This window comes from Eutrema salsugineum, unplaced genomic scaffold (genome assembly GCF_000478725.1).
Source record: "Eutrema salsugineum unplaced genomic scaffold, Eutsalg1_0 scaffold_8, whole genome shotgun sequence".
NCBI lineage: Eukaryota > Viridiplantae > Streptophyta > Magnoliopsida > Brassicales > Brassicaceae > Eutrema > Eutrema salsugineum.
The window spans coordinates 12,187,306-12,199,329 of NW_006256414.1; the positions used below are offsets into that span (position 1 = coordinate 12,187,306).

Below are 12,024 nucleotides of genomic sequence, written 5' to 3' on the forward strand. Positions count from 1 at the left end.
TGGTTCAGAAGTGCAGATGCCCTTGTTCTTTTTAATAGACTTTAGTTCAGCGCCCAGTGTCTCCATGTCAGATACCATCTTTTGTTGTCCTAGTAAGAGCTGTTGGAGAAGAACATTGACAACAGGACTTTGTTGAACAGTTGGTGGCTGAAACTGATGTTGAACAGGTGCTTGCTGTTGGAACTGTGGAGGACCAAACCCAGGTGGTGCTTTTTGCTGCTGTGTATTGAAACTAGGACCCTGAAATGGTTGCTGTTGCTGACCAAAACCTTGATTCTGACCAAACTGATTCTTTGGTTGAAAAGATCCTTGAAAGTTGCTCTGGGGAACCAAGTTCTGTGGAGCTTGAGGATTGGGATACACCTGGTCTTGTGGGTTAGCTACATTGGTGTTCCTGTAGGAGAGGTTTGGATTGGCATTACCATATTGATACCTCTGGAACCTCTGATTCCCAATGTAGTTGAGTTCCTCTTGGGTTAGACCTTCTTCACTGATGTTCTCAAAGATTTGAGATTGTTCCTCATACTTTCCAACAAAATGCATTGGCTTGTGAGTTACCAGCTTCAACTTGTCTAATTCACTTCTCAACTCCTTAACTTCTCTGGTGAGCCTCTGTTCTGTGCTTGAACCTTCATTCCTATTTGATCTGTCATAGTCTTCACCATAGGTATCATTGCTCAATGCCAAGTTCTCCACTAGCTCTAAAGCAGCATGTAGCTCTTTACCCAAAAAGTTCCCATTGGAAGCAGTATCCAGCTGGTTTCTAATCTTTGGAAGAGCTCCCCTATAAAGTGTGCTGAGAAGAGAAGCCTCACTAAACCCATGGTGTGGGCATTGGTTTGTGAAGCTCCTGAATCTCTCATATGCTTCACCAAAACTTTCATTGCTGTGCTGAATGAAGCTAGAGATTTGGTTCCTCAGTTTTGCAGTTCTTGAGGTGGAGAAGAACTTAGATAAGAAGGCTTGCTTGCATTGCTCCCAAGTTTGAATGGAGCCTCTTGGAAGATTCTTCTCCCATTGATGAGCTTTATCACCAAGACTGAATGGGAATAGTCTTAGCTTAAAGCTGTCTTCTGAAACTCCATTGATCTTGGTCAGATCACACACCTTATCAAACTGGTCCAAGTGTTCCAAGGGATCTTCCATTGCTAACCCATGGAACTTTGAGTTCTGGACCATATTCAGCAATGATGCTTTCACTTCAAAGTTGTTGTTTTGCACAGGTGGTGCCTGAATACCAGCTCCATACTGATGAGCATTGGCCCTGTCGTTCTCTCCAACATAGACTTGGGGTTGCTCATATCTTCTTTGCTGTGGTTGGAAAGGGTTGGGTTGGTGGTGCACCTGGTGTCTTTGCTGAACATTGGCCTGATGCCTCTGTTGATGAGCTTGAGCTTGTCCCTGGTGGACATAAGCTTGTTGATGGTGCACCTGTTCCTGCTGAACATTAACCTGGTGAAGCCCTTGACCAACTCCAATACCAGCTCCATGACCTTGAGCCTGTTGCTCCTGAACTGGTTGTTCTATATCTACCACGTGATCTCCTTGTTCTGCCATCTCAGTCTGATCAATTTGTCTACCACGTCTGTCTCTTCTCCTCCTTGGTACCAAAAGGTTGATGTTGTCGTTTAGAGGAAAAGGAGGACCACAGCTTCTTGATCTAGACCTGGTGTTCATACACCTGAAATCACAAACAGAACTTGAAAGGAATCAGCAAAAACAAGAAAGTAAGCACTTGATCTCAAGAACAGATCAGAGCTTAATGCTAATCAAACTACAATTTGGCAACGGCGCCAATTGATAGACAAGACTTTTTAGGGTCTCAGGGCTATCAATCCCCTTGTCAATGTAGCACAAAGAGGTTTATCAATCCAGATGTGGTGTTAGACACTAAGCTATATGATCAAGTTCTTAATTCAAGCAAACAAGAGTGGGTTTTGATTAATCTAGAGAAAACTATAAACATAAACGGGATTAAAGACTAATGACAATGACAAATGATATGATGTGAATATGATATGATGGAGGCATGAGATTCTAGACATGATAGTTGGTCAGGGTGCTTTGGTGTTAAACTAGAGATGCTGAAGACAATGATGAGACATGATTCAAGTGATTAAGAACTCTAATCTAGGTTAATCCTCTCATGAAGGTATTAACCCCTATACTAATCCATTTTCAAACCAAATTCCCATTTGTGAAACATGAATCAATATGCATTAACAAACAGCTCTTAATGATCATTCAAGCAAATAACAATACATCATCATGCAGAAAAATGTTTAAACCTCTAATACAACTCTTTCAGGAATTTCATCAAACACTTTTGGTGCATGAAATTCCCAGAATCTAGATCTCAAGCGATTATCAAGGATCTAGCATAGAGAACAGTTGTTTAGAGAAATGAATCAATGAATCTAGCCCTAAGCACTCCTAATCTAACACTTTAGCACCCTAACCTACATATCTAGAACCTCATTAAGGTGACTACTCACTAGTCATACTAATCTCTCTTAAACCTTTGCAAGTTGAGAAGATTAGCATGATTAATGATGAGAAATGGAGATGGAGATGATAGATTCAAAAGAAAACAGCTTTAAACACCCAGATCTCCTTAAACTCTCTTGATTAAACACTCAAATATAGATATTTCTCTTCTTAATGGAGTCTTTTTTCACCAAAGAGGCAAGAGACAAAGGGAATAAAACTTAGTTCTCTCCCCAAAAAACCCTAAAAAGTATTTATACTTCCTTAAAAACGAACCGGGTCAGCCCGGAACAAACCGGGTCCTGACCCGGTTTTAATGGATAAAGTGGGAATTACTGCGGGTCGGTCCAGTATGTCCCAGGTCGCACACCTAAGTCGCAGTAGATGAAGACTTGTCTTGTGAAGCCTGAATCGCCTTGTCTTAGCCGCACGCCTAAGTAGGAGTGTTTTGCGAGTGTTGCTGCGGCTTGGTCTCCTTCCTCTCCAACTCGCAGGGCTAAGGCGGTTTCTGGGGAATGTACAAACTGTGCGGGTTGGTCTCTATTGCACCTAGGTCGCAGGCTCAAGTCGGAGTGATTTGCGAGTTATCGTGCGGCATAGTTCCAGGCGCGGCTAACTCGCACGCCTAAGTCGCACGATTGTGGACTTAGCATTTCTCTTGCTCTTGAGCTTCAGACCTCTTCCAGTGATAGTTTACCCGCACATATCAACTCGCAGCATCAGCATTCAGGCGTTCATCTTCAGGCCTGCGGGTTAACCAAGTCGCAAGACCATCTCGCAGCATCTAGAGCAGCTTAGACCACTTCGCATTCCGGAGAGTGTAACTCCTATGAGACTTGTCCGAATTGAATGATTTTGGTTGCAGAAGACAGAGGACTCATTTATCTCCAACTTTGGTGAAGGAAGCTTCGGTGCTTGGGAAGTGTAAGGCTTCCTGGAGGGCACATCTTTGCAGTGCATGTACACGACCAGAGAGAGGCGTCTAGACATGTGTCCATTCCGGAGACCGTATCTTTCTGCTCATAGATCCGAATTGAATGCTCTTGGACGTTCTGGAAAGAAGACTCAAATGTCTCTGGTTCTCATGAAGGACCCGGAAACTAAATAGGCCTGGAAGTGCACCGTCCTTCGCTTCCTTTAGGACTGATCTGCTCGGTCCGGAATACCTGCGAGACTGGGGTTCCTTCCGACAAGCTTATCTCTCTGTTCACGCGTCCGAATTCCACGATTCCACTTGCTAAGAGACCGTGATGCAATGCTCTCCAACTTCTATGAAGCACCCGCCGTCTGAATCGGACCGGAAGGCTCCCCGGACAGGCGATTTCTGAGACACGTTCACACCCGGAGATTTTGGCCGATACACTTCATTCGCGGTACATGAAAATGGCCGGTAAAGCTTCCCGCGGTACATGGAAATGGCCGGTAAAACCTTCCTGGCCAGCGAGAATGGCCGATAACCTCCCAGGACCCAATTTTTCCACTTTTTCAAGCTTTGCTCACCATTCCACCTCCTGGATTCATCTTTTCAGCTCCATATTCACCTGATAGACACTCAAAACATGCAATAGACTCATTGGGACCTAATGCATCTCCTAAGTTCTAAAACAAACCCTAAGGACCTAAAATGCATGAAATAAAACATGATTTGGAATGATTTATGCAACCTAAATGATGCAAATTATGAACATATCAGCTCTACGCGTTGGTTCGGGCCCTGCAGACATGGCAACATTATTTAGGGCCTAAAGAATTCGTGATACATACTGACCATCAGTCATTGAAGCATCTCAAAGGACAGTAAAAATTGAACAAGCGGCATGCAAGATGGGTTGAGTTCATCGAAACTTTTCCCTACGTGATCCAGTATAAGCAAGGGAAGGAAAATGTCGTGGCAGATGCACTATCCTGGCGATACACCCTGATTACTACACTTGATGCCAAAGTGCTGGGATTCTAAATGATTAAAGAAGCCTACGTGACTGATCCAGGCTTCCAGGAATTTTTTCTCGCCAGGTCTAAGTTTGCCCATGGGAAATACTACGAGATAGACGGTTACTTGTTTCATTAAAATATACTTTGTATACCTAACACTTCTTTGCGGGATTTACTTGTCAGGGAGGCACACAGAGGAGGGCTAATGGGACATTTCGGGGTACTCAAGACACTAAGTGTGGTCCAACACCATTTCTACTGGCCACACCTTAGAAAGGACGTAGAAAGAATTTTTCATCGGTGCACGGTGTGCAAGTTTGCCAAAGCACGCAGTCAAGGCACAGATATGTACACCTCGTTGCCCATTCCTACCAAGCCATGGACCTATATCGCAATGAACTTTGTCCTCGGATTACCCAGGATCCGCCGAGGTAAGGATTCTATCTTTGTCATAGTCGATCGGTTCTCTAAAATAGCCCACTTTGTTCAATGCCATAAAACGGACAATGCCTCAAACATCCGATATTGCGACCCTTGTCCTTCTTTGTTTCCACCCCCTCGTTTTCGTTCTATTCTTTGGATTAGGACCTAAGGATATTCGGGTTTACACTCACGCCTTAGCATCTCTTCCTCTGAATCGATTTGGAATCAAGGATTTATCAACCTCCTGAACCAAGTGTGTGACAATTCTAGGACAGATCTTATCAGTTTCACACCGAAATAATGTTTCGAGAACTTCCCGGTTTTATCCCGGAATAAATCAGGATTTTGAAGTTCTGGTTCGCGGGAAATTGGGAAAACAAGTCGGGAAGCAGAACAGAGGCCGGCCGTGGGTGAAAGATGCGCGGCCGCGACAAACTATGGTTTTGCTGCGGGTGAAGTTTGTGGGCCGCGGCAATTGAAGACCTGGTCGCGGCTGAGATGATCGCGGCCGCGGAAAAATGGCTCTGGCTTCACCTGCTTCTTTCTGGTTTCTTGTTTCTTCCTCCTATCTTTTTGTATTTTTCTGGTTTTTTTTAATGTTTTTGGTTTTTCTGGGTTTTATGAAAGCCTGAAATGCATAAAAAGAAACAGATGAAATGAAAAAGAGTCTTTTAGCTAGACTCTTGGTTGGATTAGGATTGAGAAGAAGAGGCAGGATCTATTGGAATAAGAGTCCTTAGGTTCCTCTTTAGCCTAAACTTTTGATCTCCTTCATCTTGAATCACAATCACCTTTCCTTTCTTAAAGATTTTTGCATCCTTGAAGACATGTTTGTCTTCTCAACAATTTCTTCTAGGTTTTCCTCCTTCTCCTTACTGATGTCTGGTGGCACCACTATCTCGATCTTTGCGAATTACTTGGATGCAAGTGCTTTTAGTTCCTTTTTGTTATCTAACATCTTCTCTTTGGTCTTGTCCTTGCAGTTTTGAGCTTGATCCGGTGTAGTCTTATAGAACTTCTTCCTGTCTACATTTAAGAGAACTAAACAGCGATTGGCATGGTCAATGATAGCATCTACAGTTGCTAAGAATGGGCGACCAAATTTCAGAGGTATTTTTTTTGTCTTGGTCCATCTCTAAAACTTGGAAATCGGCTGGGATGATTTTGTTTCTAATAACCAGTGGTAAGTCCTAGATCATTCCTTCTGTCCACTTTTAAGATAAATCACCAAAGATTATCCTTACTAGAGATGGTACAAATGTTCTTATACCAAGTCTCTCAGCAACAGATTTTGACATAACATTCACATTAGCACCTGAATCACATAAGAAACCTGAAAATTAAATTCCATAAATAAAGCAAGTGAAAGAAAAACGCCCTGGATCCTTAGACTTTTTGAGTCTTTGGCCAGGTAAGTGATAACACTGTATTTGTACCCATTTTCACCATTTATTTCAAATGCTTTTTCAAAGGTATTAATCAGTTTTAGGAAATTTTATTATGATTTCTATGTATTTATAGTTTAAAGGCTCTGTTCAGGAAACTTAGGGAAAATGTTGGCAAAATGGAAGAAATCCACATTTTCAGGTAAGAGTCAGATCATCAGAAGTTCAGCCTCAAATGAATACTTTCTCACCGTCTGATCCAGCTCAAATTAGGCGACAATAAAGAGGAGACAACCAGATTTCCATAGCACTTTACATCACAAAGATCCAATGGTGCAATCCAAAGATACATGGAGAACAAGTTGACCAAATTCACCGGCCTCGGAAGGCTCTCACCCGTGGAGAAACTACATTTTACCTGCTCTGGAATACTCTCACCCCCGGTGGACCTAAGGACGAGCCACAAGGCCCAAAAGCAAAGCCTACATCCCCATTCCTCTTCAGAGAAGCCCTAAATGAGATCTGGAAGATCTTAGGACCTATAGATACATTTCTTAGCAGCCCTAAATGGATATGTGCTCCTGTAATTGATATGTTCATAATTTGCATCATTTCAAATGCCTCTTCTTAGGCTCCAATTGGTCTCCAAGGCTCCTGATAAGGACTTCAAAACATGCAAACCTCTTTGGGACCTAATGCAAGCCCTAAGTCCTATTTTGACGCCTAAAGACTCAATTTACATGAGAAAACACGTGATGAGGACTCTATAATGCAATCTAAATGATGTAAAATATAGACATATCAACTCCCCCACACTTGTCCTTTGCTTGTCCTCAAGCAAAAAGAACAAATGAGAGAGAGAGGTTGTAATGCAGATGGAGCTCATATTTCCTTTTTAGAGAGAAGTGACCACAAAGAGAACTCGGATTCATGCTCAAATATGCAATGCAAAGCTATACTCAGATATTTTCAACTAAAGCACGGAATCTCCACAAGTCATTATCACATTCAACTCTTTCACATTCATTAAGTTCGTAACCGGTGAATCAAATGATGCAATGTTTAAATAGGCTGGCTTGGCTAGGGTAAGGTCATGAGATAAAAATGATCTCATCAATATTCAAGCGGGTGCAATGCAACAAGGGATCTCTCAATGAACAACCAAACTTCGGCAGAATGCTAAAGGTAAAAAGCAACCGATGCATACAAGGGCAAGACTCATCACACCCCACACTCCACTCAAAGCGTTTCTCACTTGCGCACCCTCTCAGAATCCTCACTCTTCACAATCATTTTCTTTTCACTAGGGGATTTGCCTTTTTCTTTTATTTTCAAGCCTTGGTTTTTTGCTTATTCACACAGCTCTTTTCTTTCACAGCGTATAGCCTCTTTCATTTTTATTTCAGAACACTTGAGCCTTTGGCTTCTTTTCATTTCAGAGCTTATCTTTTCACATCCAAGACTTAATTCATTTTCATTCATTCCCCTAGCTATTTCCACTCTTACTTTTCCACTCAGCTCACCTTTTTCCACTCACCAACAAGTCTTTTCCCCCACACTTATTTCTCACCAATACTCTTGGTTCCTTGATGTTGGAACATATCACTCAATGAGCCATGCCCTTGTCGCTCTAGACCTAACACTTTCTGCCAAGTTCAGTCCAAGGTGGCCTTACAATTCACACACAAACATTGGCTCGAAAGAAAGATGGGTTCAAGGTGAGGGAACTGATCCATGATGCGGATTCAGCTACTTGAGCTAAGGAAGGAGGGTGGTAAAAACAACGATTCTAGCTCAAGTATGTATATCGGTATCCGCAAGCCTATTCAAGCAATGCATCAAAAGATATTTACATTTCAAGTTCAAGGTTATCACTTAGCTAGAGTTGTGTGTATTTCAGACTTGTTTCTCAGATTCAAATCGTTTCAAGCTTTACAAGCACAGAATGAGTTTCACAAGCATATTTAGTTCAAATTCTCAAGTGATTTACTCTCTAGGAAAAAATCTATCATTGCTCCTTGCACTGATGCAATCCTACATAATGCAACTAGACTCGATCTTAAAATGCGAGATGCAACTAGAATGATGTAATTTATCACATGTATTAAGCTAAATGAGACTCAAGAATGCAAAAGTCCAATAAGAACAAAAAAAACCAGATCAGAAAACACAAAGCTCCTCCCCCCACACTTAGATAACACAGTCCCTTGTGTTATAAAAGCGTGTGAGAGAAGAGAAAATACAAACTGAACGAATGCAAGATGATATATACAAGATGCATATGTACAAGGTTTGAAGTCGATACCTTAGTCGGAGAGGTCGGATCCCAAGTAATGCGAGGGATTCGATGTTGAGCAGGATGGAGTGGGCTGACGTGGTGGGCTGCTTTCTGAGGGTTCAGGCAGGAAAGCCGTGGCTGGATCGATCCAGTCTTCTTTGCCTGGTGGAAACTCCGGGTTCCTCGCGTTTGAGCTTTCTCCAACTCCTTCTTCTGTAATCGGTGCGGTTGAGGTCGCTGAGTTCTTATCCGGCGAGGATGGCCTCGTGAGCTGCTTTACTTTCTTCTTCAAATGCCTCACACAATCCACCAATGCGTGGATGGTTTTGTCTTGCCACTTACACCACTTTTGGAGGGTGTTCACTCGTGAATACAGCTTCTTGGTGTGGTATTCAGGCTCACCCCACACTTGCGGATCGAAGTGATAGCGGCCTGCTCCGATCCTTCTCTCATATTGTCTCTGCTCCCCGTTATCACAATCTTCCGTGCCACTAGTGTTCTCGGGTTTGCTAGGTGCTGCCTTGGTACATTTGCGTGTTGGTGGGTCGAAAGCTGGGTTATACAACTGGTCTTTGAGAACGTAGAACGAGACGTTACACTGCTTGTCGAGCATGGTGAGGCTTCGGTTAGGCAGTAGAACCTGCGTGCCGTCTCTATGTAGTAGGGTGAAGTTGTAAACCCATTTATCCCCTGACTTGCCTCCGAAGAAACCACTTTTGCTTAGGTATAACTCTCATCAATGAGATTCGGCTTCTTTGGTGAATCAGGGAATATAAACCCTTGAGCCCTCAGGATCTTGGTGACTATCCAACCGTTCTGAAGTCTTCTTGCTCCTCGCTTCTTGCGGTCGCACCATACATTGTGCCGATAAGTGAGCATTTGAATGGCAAAGAATGCACCCAATGATGGTACATGCAGCGGCCCTCGGAACTCTTTCTTGTTCTTCATTTGAGTGATGAACCGCTTCAGTCCGAGTCCCAATAGTTCAAGCTCGGCCGTGTGAATAACACCAGGGTTAAAGGTCGAGAAGAATGTTGATGCTAGGACGCGATTTGTGTATCTGATCGCAGGGTTCCTTATGCAGCTTGTCTTGCTCTTGCCTACGAGGTAGGGTCCAAAAGATATCGTTTCCCACAATGCGGCCAACTCATCACGAGGGTACACAAACTTGTCAAGCGAGCTTCCATTCCTTTCCAACCCAAAGATTTCATCAAGCTCCTTGAAACTGACCTTGTAGTGCACGCTATCCATGTCAAACTCAATGTGGCCGAATCCTTTGCCCTGTAAACGCTTTGGATCTCTCTTGGGGTAGATGATGACCTCCAAGGTTGCAAGAAACTGCTGTGTAATCCCTTCATAGGCAACATCGCTCATCTCAAAGAACTTTGCCAAGCCCATATTCTCAAAAATGAGGGTCACGTCATCAAGTATCTCGAGTTTCTTCAGCAACTCCAAGTCAGGGAATCGACCTTGAGCCACTCTGACTGAGTTAAAGTGGTCCAAGTATTCCTCAGTGGTTGGGAAGTGCTCATCCTCGGGCTCGGCCTTTGGTTCTTTCTTGGACTTTTTGTCACCGTTGTCTACATAAGGGACTAAGGCTCCGGGCTCGTCGTCATCAGATCCCACAGCTGCCTTCTTCCCGTTCCTCTTTGACTCGAGAGCTGGCGCCAGAGTGAGCTCAGTATTTCTTGCTCGTTTAGGGGTTGGCTCGTCATCGGGTCGCATCGAGGGTTTCTTGCTGGTCTCTCCACTACGTGGCACGGCAACGGCTTTACCCTTCAAAACTCTCTTCTGGCCCGCACTTCTGTTTGTCTTGTGGGTAGGAACGGTTCGGTCTCCGGTCATCTGCAAGGGAGATTCTCAAAGGAATCGTCAGAGCCAAGTATATCGTTAAGCACATGTATCTCAAGATTGGCAAGTACAAAACTTTTTCTCTAGCAGAACTGATATTCATAGCTTTTTCAAACATCAAGGGAAGTAAGAACAAGCCAGAACAACCGATTAGAGACAAGTTATCTAGACATTTCAGCTCAAACACACAAATCATCATTAAGACCGATTCCAAGCGCATTTTCTCAAGAATTTTAAAAACTCAAGAATAAGTGATTTTAAATGCAAAGACCGGTTTTTCGTGTGTTGTCTACCCTGGTGGAATTTACAAAATTGTTCCCAAAGGCCGATATATTCTAAAAGAATCGATTCCACATTTTACAAACATTTAAGCTCGCAAAGAATGAAGGAAAAAGATGAGTTCTTTAAGATGCAAATACCTTTGGGAATGCAAGATTTAAGCTGAACGAGATGCTTATGCAGAGTAGACAACACCCTAACGAGTCTAGAACGCTTGGAATCACGCAAAATGAACGAGAAATGAGTGAGTTGTGTTCGTGAAATGTAGAGAAAAGAGTCTAGAGGGCAAACTCTGCGTTTTGGCCAAGTATGGAGGTCGGTATGGGCTGGAGCGCGCTTTCCAGCTGGCATTTGGACTGTTGTGGGACTGGTCCCCCCTTCTGCTCCAGCTCCAGCCGTTGACCGCGCCAAAAACTACGTTGACCGAGTGTTTAAATTCAAAATGCCGCGCAACCCTTCAAATGGACGCGGTATGGGGATGACGTGGGCTGTACGGACCAAGCCATATTTTCTCATGTTACTCTGAGCTGCCTCGACTTGTTCCACCCCGAGGGTACCAAGCCGAGTAGTCTGAGCCCGTGCCAACGAGTAAATCCCCATAGCTTTCACGTCTTTTCTTTGGACTTCGCAAATCCTCCTTTTCGTTCTAAGTGTTTCATGTGTTCTTGCTTTTGATCATTTCTTAAAACCGAGTACCTCGGCACGCTCCACCACGAGGGCATCATGCCGAGGCCACTTGTTTTTAGCAAAGAACACGTGAAGTTGGGGGTTTAAACAGGCTGGCCTTGGTGTAAACTGATCGCGGCCTCGGATCAAGGTTTTTGACCGTTTTAAGTGGACATCGCCCCTCGGTATATTTATACCGAGGTGTTTACACCGTGAGCCTCCCCCACACTTAGTTATTTTACCACAGCACTTCTCAGTCACGACCATGATGAAATTAAGTTGAGGAATCTAGCTGAGGTTCTCAAGCTTTCACTCGGTAAAAGATGACCATGGTATGAATATACCGAGGGTCGATACCGAGGCTATGTATGCTCTTTGACTTAATTCATCAGGCCGTGTCCTTTTCAAGCTTTTTCTCACTGTCACCCTCAATGTTCACTGTCTAACTCCTGAAACACTTAACAAACCCTTCAAAAAGCTTCAAATAAAAAGAAAAAGAAGATGAAAAAACGAAATATGTACATGGATAAGCTTGGGGTGTCTCCCAAGAGCACTTTGTTTAACGTCGCTAAGTTTGACTTTTCATACCTTTTCAGGCTGATTCCGGTTCAAGTAGAGGAACTGAGGTAGCTCCCTCCCTTGTTTCTGATGCCAAGTAATGCTTTACCCTCTGGCCGTTTACCACAAAACCTTGTCCATCTTTTCCCTTCAAACCACGGCTCC

At 43.6% G+C, this 12,024-nt stretch overlaps 1 non-coding gene across 1 annotated transcript; it reads left to right on the plus strand.

Moving 5' to 3' along the window:
* Nucleotides 1-817: 817 nt before the first annotated feature.
* LOC112082681 lies at nt 818-924 on the plus strand. Its single transcript, XR_002897319.1, has one exon. It is a non-coding gene; the product is annotated as a small nucleolar RNA R71 (small nucleolar RNA).
* Nucleotides 925-12,024: the final 11,100 nt, after the last annotated feature.